This window comes from Glycine soja, chromosome 16, assembly GCF_004193775.1.
Source record: "Glycine soja cultivar W05 chromosome 16, ASM419377v2, whole genome shotgun sequence".
Taxonomy (NCBI): Eukaryota; Viridiplantae; Streptophyta; class Magnoliopsida; order Fabales; family Fabaceae; genus Glycine; species Glycine soja.
The window spans coordinates 30529716-30543058 of NC_041017.1; positions in this window are offsets into that span (position 1 = coordinate 30529716).

Genomic DNA, 13343 nt, shown 5'->3' on the forward strand with positions numbered 1-13343 from the left:
GCGATACAAGGTAAAAGAAACGGATGTGATTGAAATGGAAGGAGGAATAGATGGAAACTAGCATTGGAACCCGTCTAATGTACCGTTTTTTTAGTGAGAAAAAAAATAAAAGAATAAAATGTTTTGATTTTTAAAAAAATAAAAGTGAATAATTGTCCCGTCGATCACACGTAAAGATTGTGTGACAGTTTTAATATATATATATATATATATATATATATATATATATATATATATATATATATATATATATATATATATATATATATATATATACATATAGTTTTAAACACAATTGTCAAATAGTTACGGTTTTAATATGCTGATCTAATTTTGTCATATATATGTAAAAAAAGCTTTGTTAAATCTTATTTCATATAAGTAAGTTTTTAATAAATAAATTATTTTTAATGTATAAATTATATTATAATTGAAAAAATATGAAAAATACATATTTGAAATATATAAATTATATTTTAAATTTATGTTGTGATACAAGGTTACTTTTATATTAATAATTTCTTTTAAAATTATATTTTTTTCAATTACAAACGATAGAATCTTCTGATATATAAAAAAATAATTGATTTGAAAATGTCATAAAAAATAAAATTTCAGATTTTTTTTTCATACATATCAAAGTGATGGGAAAAAAAGAATATCATTAAAAATAAATTTTAAGAAATAGATAAAAAAAAAATAAAAGATACGAGATTGATAATCACTCCTAAAGGCACTTTATAATACTGTCCTTTATAAAGAATTGATTATTGTCCAAATATTTTTCATTTTAATGTCATTTAAAATTTGGATATGAATGTTGAGTAAATCAATTATTGTCTTAAATTAATATTGGTTTGATATTTTTTTGTTTACCTTGAAATATTTGCTCCTTCTTATTATGTTACCACTAACTTGGCAACTTACATAAGCATTTGCTAAATTTTGCGTCAAATAATTTACTTTGCCTACAATATTGTCAATAACTCTTACTTTATTAATGTTTACTTATTATTTTCATGTAGATACATGTAGTTAGTAGTATTTAAATTTACATGTCAAATAATTTATTTGATTAATAAGTAAATTTTGTAGTATTTAATTAAGACTTTTCAGATTTTTTAAGAAAGACAATCTGACAATATTCAATTATGATTGTTTTTTAAAAAAGAATTTCGATAATTGTTTATAACTAAAAAAAAGTTATCCTGCTTTGTTCCTAGCTAGTAAGGTTGAAACCTTTATGCAGGTTATTGTTTGGGTATTCAACTTGACCAAATCAATCCAATAGTATTTAGGTTCGAATCGTGTGATTAGGTTTATTATTAAAATAATAAATAAAAATTGAAAAAATAAAAATAAAATAGAAAAATGATGTTAAATTATCATTAATTATCAAATCATTAGTAAGACATGACAACCAAAAGTCCAAAATATAACTAAAATTGCAAGTCACTAATGCAAGTACTTAAATCTTAATAGAAATATATTAAAAAAAACATATCATTGAATCCTGTGAATTAGTTCAATTTGAGTTGTTAAAATCAAAATTGGAGACTCCAACTAAATTGTTCAGATTAAAAACTTTAAAGTTTTCAATCTGATCCAAATTAGTGAGGTGAACCAATCCAAAATTTTGTTTTGAATTCACTGAATTATCATATTAATTCGGACCTGTCCACCCGTAAAATGCAATCCTACCAAAAACTTGACAAAAAAACATAACAAAAATCATATATAAACACTTTCTTCCTTAAATCCATGTTACCAAATAGTATTTTTTAAAAAGAAAAAAAATGACAAACATGACCAACAAATGTAAAAACAAAAAGGAGGAAGATTTCTCACCTTAATTAATCGCTTCTGTTAACTTTTTGAAACCTCATTCCAAAAAACTGCAGAAATATGATTGAAGATGTCGTCAAACCCTAGTTTTAAAACAGACACAAAATGTTTGAAGGGGTTAGAAATAATATTGGATTGGGTTTATAGAGAAATTGAGTGTTTTTAGCTTGGAAACTTGACATTGAAAAGACAGAAATTGAGGGGGGGGGTTCTTTTAAAGAAAAATAATCAAAATGGATAACTAAAATGATAACCAAAATCGTGTTAAAAAAAATGTTTTCTCGCCTTTATCGTTCTTGGTAAGGTTGAAAGCTTTTTTTTTTTTTTTTTAAAGGTAAGGTTGAAAGCTTTCTCACCTTGTATATTATACATTTTAAAACATACTACTCCCTCTGCTATATATTTTCAATAAGACCCAAAATAAAAGTTAGGCTTTGTCATTTTTATAAGAACCAACAGTATCTCTTACATTTTTTTTAGTCACAATATCCTTAATATATTGTGAGTTATTTTCTAAGTGCAATAAATAAATTTAATACATTAATGTTTTAGTCTTTTTAGGAGTCTAACTTTATCTTGCACAAAGAACATTTTATGAACTTATTTTGACTATTCATACGCATAATCAATAAAATTAAAGCAATAAATATATTAATGTATAATCAAAGAGACCAAAAGATCAACACTAATATAAATATTTTAAATAAAAAGTATGTCTCATTAATATTACAGATAATTTTGAAAAAAAATATATAAATTCAAGACAAATTCAATGCTTCTAACTATATCAATTAATTTTTTTATTCTTGGTAACTTATTTAATTTGGCCTTATAACAAAAAGAGCAAACACATCAATACCATTAAATACAAATAGAAAGAGAGAGGTATTAAATTTGTACTAATTTCTTTGTGTTTCATTTTATTTTTAGTCATGTGATTGGGATATAATATCACCTTTTGTTAATAATTAATTTTCGTTCAAAAACCTATTAATAATCTTTGTTAGGATTCTTTTATTTCAATTATATTTTTTCTAACCATAAGACTCAAATTCAAGATTTTACATAAGAAAATTGAGTTTTTAACCCAATGACTTCCTGGTTCTTTATGTTTCATATATACATATTGGTATGAAAAATCATATATTTAATAAATCTAATAAATCTATTTCATTTAATAAATTTCATAGTTAATAATATCATTAATGATAATTAAATATCACATCTAATAAATTTTATAATTAATACTATATGAAAATATTTATTTTAAATATATTAAAACTATTTTTTTCAAAATATAATGAAATAGTGAATATTTTAATTTATATAAGTCTAGGTATTAATTTTTGTAACATTTTTATTTAATAACACTATTAAAATATATATTAATTATATAAAAATTCATACATTTGTTAAAATTAATAAATATAATATTAAAGATATTATTTTAGTTAGTTTTTTATATTCAATAAATACAATAATGAACACTACCAATGTTTATGTAAAAAAAACAAAATACTACCAATGTTAGAAGGAAGGTTTATATAATATATAAGCAATCCATTCTTTTAAAGGTTAATATTAGTTGTTTATTTGTTATTGGAGGAATTTAAACCTACTACTTTTTCCTTCCTCCTTTTTTAATTACTAAGTCAACCTTGTATAAGAAATCCATTTATTTATAAAATAATAAATTTGAGGAAAATAATTAATTATATTTTTAATTGAGGAAACATTGTCTTACAAAATATTAATCCTATTAAAATTTATTACGATTTGTTCTATCTTCTAGTAATAACAATGATGTACTAATACTTGTATGAATTGTATAAATGAAATAAATAAAAATATAATAAATTTAAATTTATAATTATTTAAATGTGAGTACTTATTTTTGTGACTACTATGTTTGCATATTTTGTATGTTTATAATTAATAATTTGTAAGTTTTTTTATTATGAAAATTAAAATTAAAGTGATATTTTAATCATGTGTAAGATTTTAGTTTTAATTGTGTGATATTATTTTGAACTTTTGAATTGGTTAACTCATCGCGGCTAAAATTGAATACTCTTATCAATGCAATAATATTTGTCAATCATCAACATGATTATTATCATTATTTAATTTTATTTTTATTTCTTGTTACATTTTAAAGTTATTAATCTATAATATCTTTAAAAAATAATTTTATCTGGAAATATTATTATATATTTTAAATTTAATATCTTATTGTTTAATTGCTATAAGTATTATTTATCTAAAAGAATTATTATTTATGTGTTATTATTTTTTTATATTATTACATGTTTTACAAAAGTATAACTTTGATATATTATATTATTCAAAGGTTTTTTACAAAATGTTTTAAAGTTTAGAAGCAACATCTATTTTGCACTAAACGGACAAAAATCAGAATCTGCTGAAAACATAATCTATGATCTTCAAAGTAGATTCTGAAGTAGTAATTTAAATTTGAACTTGGAGATTTTCTATTAGATTTCAATTAGATCCTTGAATTTTTTTTTCTTCTTTTAGTTGGGTCCTAAAACTTTTTTTTTCTTCAATTGAATCCTCCGTCTAATATCTGTTATGAAAATTAACCATAAACACCTACCTAATTAGAGATGCACACAATGTACTAATGTTTTTAGAGTATATTATAAATACAATTGAGTTAATTGTGAGAGATTTTTGTAGAATTTCCACCTCTATAGGTCAATTTAATCCAAATATTTTTTTCAAATCTTTCACAATTATTTAACTTTACATACTTGATATTTAAATTTAGTTCAAGAATAAATAAAATCAAACAATTTATGGGTGACCAAACCAGAAAAGCATTAAGCAAATAAATTAAACTCTATTATAGAAATATAAACATGGATTAATAAATTATCATAGCATGTAAATGGGAATTAGTTTAGCTACGTCTAATCCCAACAAAAGGAAAATTTAGCTACTAAAAGCCATTGAACAAGCCAAAAACAAAGCAAAGATAAAATACGAAGAAAACTCCATAAATACTCTATAATCGCCACAACACCACTCACAAATTAGATTTAAAGTGTGAATCCTATGTACTGATATTCCTTTTGTTCTAATTAAAAAGGGTACAACACATTGATTTGCTCTTAGTGCAACTGTGTTCTCGAGCTAGTGGTAAATGTTCAAGTAAATATTTGACTCTCAAGAGTGTCACAAAAAGTGTCATCCACAAATACGACACTAAGCACGAGTCACACAAAGGTGTCTCAAATTTTGCTTTGATAAACTGTTTTTGGAATCGATCATTAGGCCAAGTGCCAAGATGAGGGCTAAGCGCCAACTACAAAAAAGACTTTCACTTGAGCTTCAAAACAGGCATGCTTCAATGCATTAAATCCTAACAAAAACTCATTAAAAGTATTAAAAACCTATTTATAAACTAAGGATAACACGTTGAATCTATTCCAATCTCAAGTCTTATTTATTGCTAAGATTAAAGTATTTGATGATTTTTTTTTTACATTGATTTGAGTCTCACGATTTTATCCTTAAAAAGATATCTTAGTGAATTAAATGAGAAAGATATTTATAAACTACCTTAACCTCAATTTCTAAATCATATATAACTATTTTGGTGTACCAGAGCACAATTTTAATCAATCAATTACACACACCAAAATTAGACCAAACAAACATCTCTAAGTTATAAAAAGAGAGAAAATAAGTACTTAATATATAACAAAAGGAAAAGCATAAAAATAGCACTTATAAACTATATTGACACAAAATTTACTCTTTATACCAGTTCCACACTGACCAATTATAAACATAGATGAAGCTACTAAAAAAACATAGATGAAACTCACCGGTATAAATAGCAGCAAAACTTTATTACAATATTACAAGCTTCTACACATTTAATCAACTAGAAAAAAGAAGACTGTTTTAATAGTAAATGAGGAAACAAGTAACTAGTGTATTAATTATTTTTTTCTCCTATAGTTAACCGATTTATCCTTTCAAGTGATCATCAGTTTACACTAGGGATGAATCCAGAAGTATATTAAAGGAGGGTCAGATTTTGGTTTACCTTTTCAATTATTTAACTATTTAATTTCTAATAAGTAATTATTTAATAAATATTATCTATTAGAATTGTTGATGCTGCTTATTACGATTCTGAGTATGGTCTTTAGTTTATTTAATGGATAAACTTCGTTCTCTTACGTAAATGTAGTGCATTAATTAATGTCTAAGTAAAAAAAAAAAAGTCTATTAAAACTTCACATATTGAAAGCTTCGTGTGTAAACTCTTCACAGTCACAAATACATGAAATTCTTGAGGGAATTGAAGGGGATAGGACCCCTATCTGCCCCATCTAAATCCGTAACCGATTAGTCCAACCCAGTTTTGACAACAACCCATTTTGGATTAGTTTGATTAAACTGTTTTGTTACATTAATTAATTATCCTTTATAGCATTGAGTGGCCCAACAACTTCATCTGCTTAGATTCAGCTCATTTCAGGTTGCAATTTGCAAATGAAGCAAGTAACCATTAATGTTAGCGAATGTCTCATTTTGTACCCTTACCCTCTCCTCACCCACCCTCCCTATCATTAAAAATTTAATTACTAAGTGTTGGGATTGGAAGCTCTAACTAATAACTAATATTTAACGGTTATTTTAATGTATGTCACATTATAGTTGTTCGGTTTGGTTGCCACATGATCACTAACTACTTAAAGGAAAATCTCTTTGATGGGTTTTGTGTTTTGACTAAGTTGTGTCCATAGTATTATTCTATTCTTAATGAGTCTCTAGACAAGCATAACTTGTTGTGTTTTTTCTTGCAAAAAATTGATCTAACTCAAATGGAATCGGAGATGATAATTGCTTTTAATAGCTAACACAAATGGCTTTTCCTCCACATGAATGAACAATCTCCTATTTCTTTTAAGGACCACTTTATTCTATTTGCCTCTTTCCTTTTAAGAGTTACATTTACCAAAAGGGAAAATACACTATGCTTAAAAAGACTTGAAAGTTAAGGAGATTATATTTTCATCTACTTTGTTTATGAATCCTAAACCCAGTTCTTTTCCTTTTGCCACTTTTTTCTTCTAACCATATATTCTAATGTTCATTTATCTCTACAATGCTGATTATATCAAGTAGGACTAGGAGAATGGTTCAACAACATTTTTGTTGTTCCTTAATTTCAGTTTTTAGGTATATGTTGAGAACAGCTTGTGCAATGATTGAGGGTAGGATATAAGGAAGAATGAAGCATCATGCCACTTCCTGGTTTTAGTCAGACGACGTACTACTTCATAGTTCATAATTTTGATGCTGCAGTCAAGAATTGTCAAAAGTAATCATCATTATTATTTTATAGGGAAGGTGCATATGGATACACATGCCATAAATGTAAGAATTGCACTTACTCTTTTAAAAGTTTGACAAAATTAATTCTTACGAATTAGTAATTTTAAACCATTAAATATAATTAAGACGTGTATTTAAATTAATTTAAACCTACTTATTTATATTAGAAGTCGTATTTTTCTTATCATAAAGTTTCAGAACTAATTTTCTAACTTAAAAAATAAATTGGGACATTATTTCATGGGTAACCAAGGCAACCTGAGAATTTGGAGAAAAGACCTGTCATGTAATGAAATGAGGAGCATATAAAGGAGGAAAAAAGGAACATAAAAAGCGTTACGAGCCAACAAATGTTCTGCGAATCTCCTTCACTTCTATAGGCTGTGACTGAAGTTTCATTTTCTTTTTATCCATACTCACAATAGATAATTTTCTGGGGGCTTATATTAATTCACTCTCTTTCTTAGGATTATTTTTTTCTTCATAAAATTCGAATTAGAGTTCTCTCACCACTAAATAACATTCCATTTTGTGGACTAGGAACGTGTTTAAAAATTCGTTGCAAAATTATGTTTGAGGTAAAAATAATTTTATTAACGAATTAGAATTATTATTTTTGAGTTTATTTTATTTTTATCTATTAGATTTACATTGAAACACATACCATAATAGCAAACCAAACTTGCACTAGCTTGGTGACTACTAGACTACCCTTTAAGTTTTTCATGTGATCTAAATATGGCTGAAAATTTATTTTCGTAGTGTTTGATTTTGCATGTAGAACTCCAAACCCTTCAATTTGTTGGTGTATTTGCATTGAAGAGCTTATTTTGAAACAAAACCTTTCAAACATAAATCATTTTGTTCCTAACATAATTTTAATAGAAATTATTTTTATAAAATTCAAATTATCCTTTTTTTATCCGTTGTAACCGATATTAAGAAATTTGTAACAACTTACATATATTATTTAATCAATTGAATTAAACTCAAAAAATTCATATTATCTAAAATCAAGTTAGTTGTTATTTACCATGACACATTATAAGGCAAACAAAGCGTTGGTAGCTAAAAAAAGATTAATACTAGAATTGTTCTAATATGAGAATTAAATAAATTTGTACGGTAATGAAATCATGATGTTGGAGAGCGATGCTTTGGTAGAGCTTTAAAGTATTGCACAGTATTAAATTTTTTAGGTTTCGACCTTCAACCACTAGGTTATGACCCTTGGAGGAGGGTATATGCACCCTTTAAGAAAATGGATTTTGGACCATCTTTGGAGGGAGAAGTGGGGACAGTAGGAGTAGGAAAAGAGAGACTGAGAGAGATGCCTTTTGCTTGTAATATACGATTGGCATTGACTGGCTTGTCAAAATCTCTTTGGAAAGTTTGCCTTTTATGTCACGCAATTGGGATTCTTCTCAAAACCAAAACATGGAAAATAATGCCCAAAACATTTTTTTTTCCTTAAACCATGTTTTTCAATGATAAACATGGAACCCATAATTAATTGCTGAACAGAATCAATTATATGGAGAATAAAAATATTAATCAATTATCAAATTGATAATTCTTTACACAACATATTTGTTATACTAATCATGGACTAAAAATAATGAATGACTAATATAACATAGTATGATTCACAAATAATCATGTTCTTTCATGCACTATGCATGTGGAATAATAACATTTATTTAGGGTATAATTAGTCAATCCTATAGTTTGTATATATAAAAAAATTCATTAAAAAATATCAATCTTTTAAATAAATTTTTGTATATGAAAAAATTAGAGAGGAGTTTTAACATAGTGATAAAACTTTGGTCATGAGTTCGAATTTGAAGATAATCTCTTTGCATATGCATCATACCTTAACACAGCTATAAACCTTTGGATACTTGGGTACTTTAATCTTTTATATGAAAAATTAATTTAACTAGGGACTAAAGTATACTTACCACACACAAAAAAAGAAAAATATTGAATAAATAATGGGGTAACATATACGAGGCAGTGAGGCACACTATTCAGATCAGATTCCCTACTCGTAGCAGATGTATGTTGCTGCACCCGCCAATTTCTGATTTCACAGTTTGGAAACAACTTTGATTTTTGGCACTTCATCATGCTCTTATGATTTGAGCAACATATGTACTACTTTAGTCTGAAAGTCGTTTGAAAAGTCACTTTTAATTAGTTGTACTCATAAAGTGCCATGAAATAGACGGATACCCAGTGAGAATTTTACCAGCAAGGCAACAACAAAAGACTTAAAAGATACTGAATTTTCAAATTTTGCTTTACAGGATGTAAAAATAAAATGAACAAATGAACATAGATACAAAATAATCAACACCACATTTTTAATCACCACTCATAGACAGTGTATGCTGTAAAGCAGTGTAATGAACTAATAAAAAATTATTGTTACCTGAAAGTTTAAAATAATTCTTGTAAAAGTTAACAATTCAAACTTACTATACACACTGTTTTTTTTTAATCTAAAGAAGGCAGTTTTTTTTTCAAAATTACTAAATGGGGGTAGATTTTGAAAAAAAAATACCCATATAGAAATAAGTCATAAATGCAAAATCACGATTTACACAAACGGTAAATAATTCTATGACTTCTGAATTTTTTAATTTTTTTTAAGTTATCCTTGATCGGATATTTATTCAAAATGTACATCCATTTGGTAATTTCAAAAAAATTACTTTCTATAATAAAAAAATATACATGATAATTTATGATTAAATAATAATCTAAAATTACTTAGATTATCAATACATAATCTATTTTCTTTTCTTGTTATAATGTCTTTTCTTTTATCTTATTTCATCATATTTCACATTGTACTCTTTTTACTGTACAAATACAATTTTTCTATATTTTTTAATTGTTCCACCGGCTTGTGTGACTGTGTTGCATGGTATACAAGGCGGTCTCTTAACTCAAGTTGATAGAAAAAACAATTTTGATTTGCTTTACGATGCTATTCAAAATTATGTACATTTGTTTGCCATATGAAAACAAACAAATACTAGCTAATATAATATGACTAGGAACAACGACAAAAATCATAAATTACAAGTACCACTCTTGAGACAGGTATGGAAGCCCTCCAAGCTTCATTTGAATTTACATACATATGAAATACTTCTAATTTGTCTTTTTTATCAATTCATCCAAAATTGTTCATAATCTGTTAAACTAACTATCACTGCAAACGAATCAGCCAAAACACCCTTTCAAATCCTATTTGGGTAGTGTTTGCACTCTAGTTGAAGCCTTCAATCTATTTTATCATTTAAGAATGTCCTCTTAACTTGGTATTCTGTTTATAAACTGATTTTATCAAAATTTCTAAGGAGAATCTCGGCTATATATAGAACTGTGAATTTAGATTCTTAGGGATACTATATCTGTAATCCCCAATTAAAGAATCTAACTAGACAATTTCGACGATTACATGAATCTAGGAAGCATGTCTGTCAGATATTGATTTGAAAACTGATCCTCACACTTCGGAAACCATATATTACACATTATTTTTTCTTGTTATCTCGGTGTTTTGTGACATAGAAAATCGTCCTTGTGGCTTATATGAAATTTCCACAATAAGATAAAATAGAAGCTAGTTTCATTTGTTTATTTATTGGGACCAGAATTTTAGACTCTGCAGTGAAGCTTAAAATATCATATCTGTTCAAAGAAGAACCCTCCATTGAGAAAATAACCTAACATGGCTCTTATAAAATTTGTCTTTGTCTAATTTTTAAAAGGAAAACATAGCTCAGATGTTAGAATGCTTTGTCATTTTCCCTACAGCATAAGTAATTAATTATATATGTCACATATAATCTCCTTTATCAGGAAAAATAGATAATGTTGTTTGAGCAAATTAAATAAACTATTCAACACAGTTAAGCCTTCCAAAGATGTTTACTGTTCTCTGTCTGTAGCATCTCTTGGCTTTTTTGTCTATTGAGCCCTTTATTTTATGCTTTTAATGAATTAGTCACTCTTAATTTCAATCATCGTTCAAAATTATGGTTGCAATTTCTTCACAAATCTTCATATTACAAGAAATTGAAGTCGATGTGGTTGCAATTGTGGTGCAGCACATTTATTGGGAATAAAAAACCCTTTTATAATATGGCCGTAATTACGTGGCAGACCGCAGTTAAAAATCAAAGTTTCTTTTTTTTTTTTTACTTGTTATGACTTGTGATAATTATGTGAAGTGTACATTTTTTTTTTGAGTCAAAATTTGCATTATATAAGGTTGCATGTGAACAAGTTTTACCAACAATTTTCCTCCCTTTGTTATATTCTCTCACCTAGCTTCATCAATTCAGCTTTTCCTGTGCCTCTTCCCCTCCTTTTTCATATCTTTTTCTCTGTCTAAGCAAGTGTGCAGCAAAAAAAGAGAACATACTTACTCAGTAGGTTAATATGACGACAAAAAGGGAGAACTGGCCACCTTACCGCACTCCCATCCTTTTCTTTATGTATTGGTTTTGGTAAAGGTCAAGTAAGAAGCCCCTCTAATATATACTATATTGTATATATTCATTATATATTTGTGGATTCTGTGACAAACATTAGTCTCTTTGATACTGAAAGACAATATGGGGCATCTCTTAATTCCCTCAAAAGACATTTAGACAAAGAGAAACCCCACAAAACCTCTATTTCTTTCAAGCATCCAACGTCTATTATGCTTTAGCTTTCATCACTTTTGAGATAAACCCTTTATTTCTTTCTTTCTTTCTTTTCCTTCTTGCAGTTAAGCCACTAATTTTTGTTACCTAGTCACTTGTTTCCTCATTATTGGTTACAATATGTGAAAACCTAATTGGTCTAGTAGGAGTAGAGCAAACAAAATGCCTTTTTCATGAATGGACATGACAAGTACCACCGAATATGAAGGAATTCAAATCAATTTTCGAGCCTTCACCGATTAATGCAATGTACCTAAACAAATAAATGGTACTAATGTTGGCACAGTCAAAATGTATATCTCTTCCACCAAAAATAAACGACTATCTTATCTTTATTTCCATTTTCATTGCTTTTGTCTTTTTTTTTTTTCAGCAGCATCAAATCAAGTGGCTTAATAATTAAAGATGTGATGCAAAATGAGACAAAGGGTGGACGGACTATCACCAACTCTTACCAACGAGAGCAGAAAATATTGAAAATAAGATAGCCAATTACTATATACACATATATAGGGTCATATACACAGTCAATGAGAGAGAATAATTCTATCTCTAATCCAATTGTCATATATGTTCCAAAAATATGTCTTGATTTTTAGAAGGAGACTTTTGGTAACTCATCTTTAAATACTATTAACAACGGGCAAAGCTTCTGAGTGATAGAGGAGTCAAGTTATCAAAAATATTTTTTTTATTCAGATGAAAATAAAATTTTCTAAATCTAAAAGGAGAAAAATAGAATATATTAAAATATTGATATAAGCATATAAAGGCAAAAAGAAAGTAGGCGAAATTGTTAAATGAGTTGAACGAGGAAAGCTTAACATTCGATCAGCACTTATGCTAATTTAAGTAGAATTATAATAAGTCCGTTTTTGAATTAATTTTGAAAATAAAGCTTATTCCAATAATTGATTATTACACATAATCATTTTTTAAAATTGAGTATGAGAAAATCTACTTGATGTAATTAGTATGATTACTATAAAGTGATTACTAACGTAATTTATTTTATTTGGATAGTATAAAAAGAATAATTTTTATATAGTATGAGAAAATCAAACCGCTTTTTTAGAAAAATAAATTAGAAAGATAATGTATTGGAAAGTATATTTTTATGATATTATTTTAAAAATAATAATATAAAAATATTGTAAAAGTAAAATGCAAATAACATTGTTGTAAGGTATTATCACAATCTTCTCTTTGGAAAGTATATGCATGAGCATGATATCCATTATTAATGAACTTTTACAGTCCATTTATTTTATAAGTACTAAACTAAATATTTGAAAGTAATCTTCAGTTCTCTACTTCTGTGCCGTATTATTTTCATAGTGAAATTGTTGATGGCCATTTACTTTTATAGTTTTTGATATTTCTACCATTTGA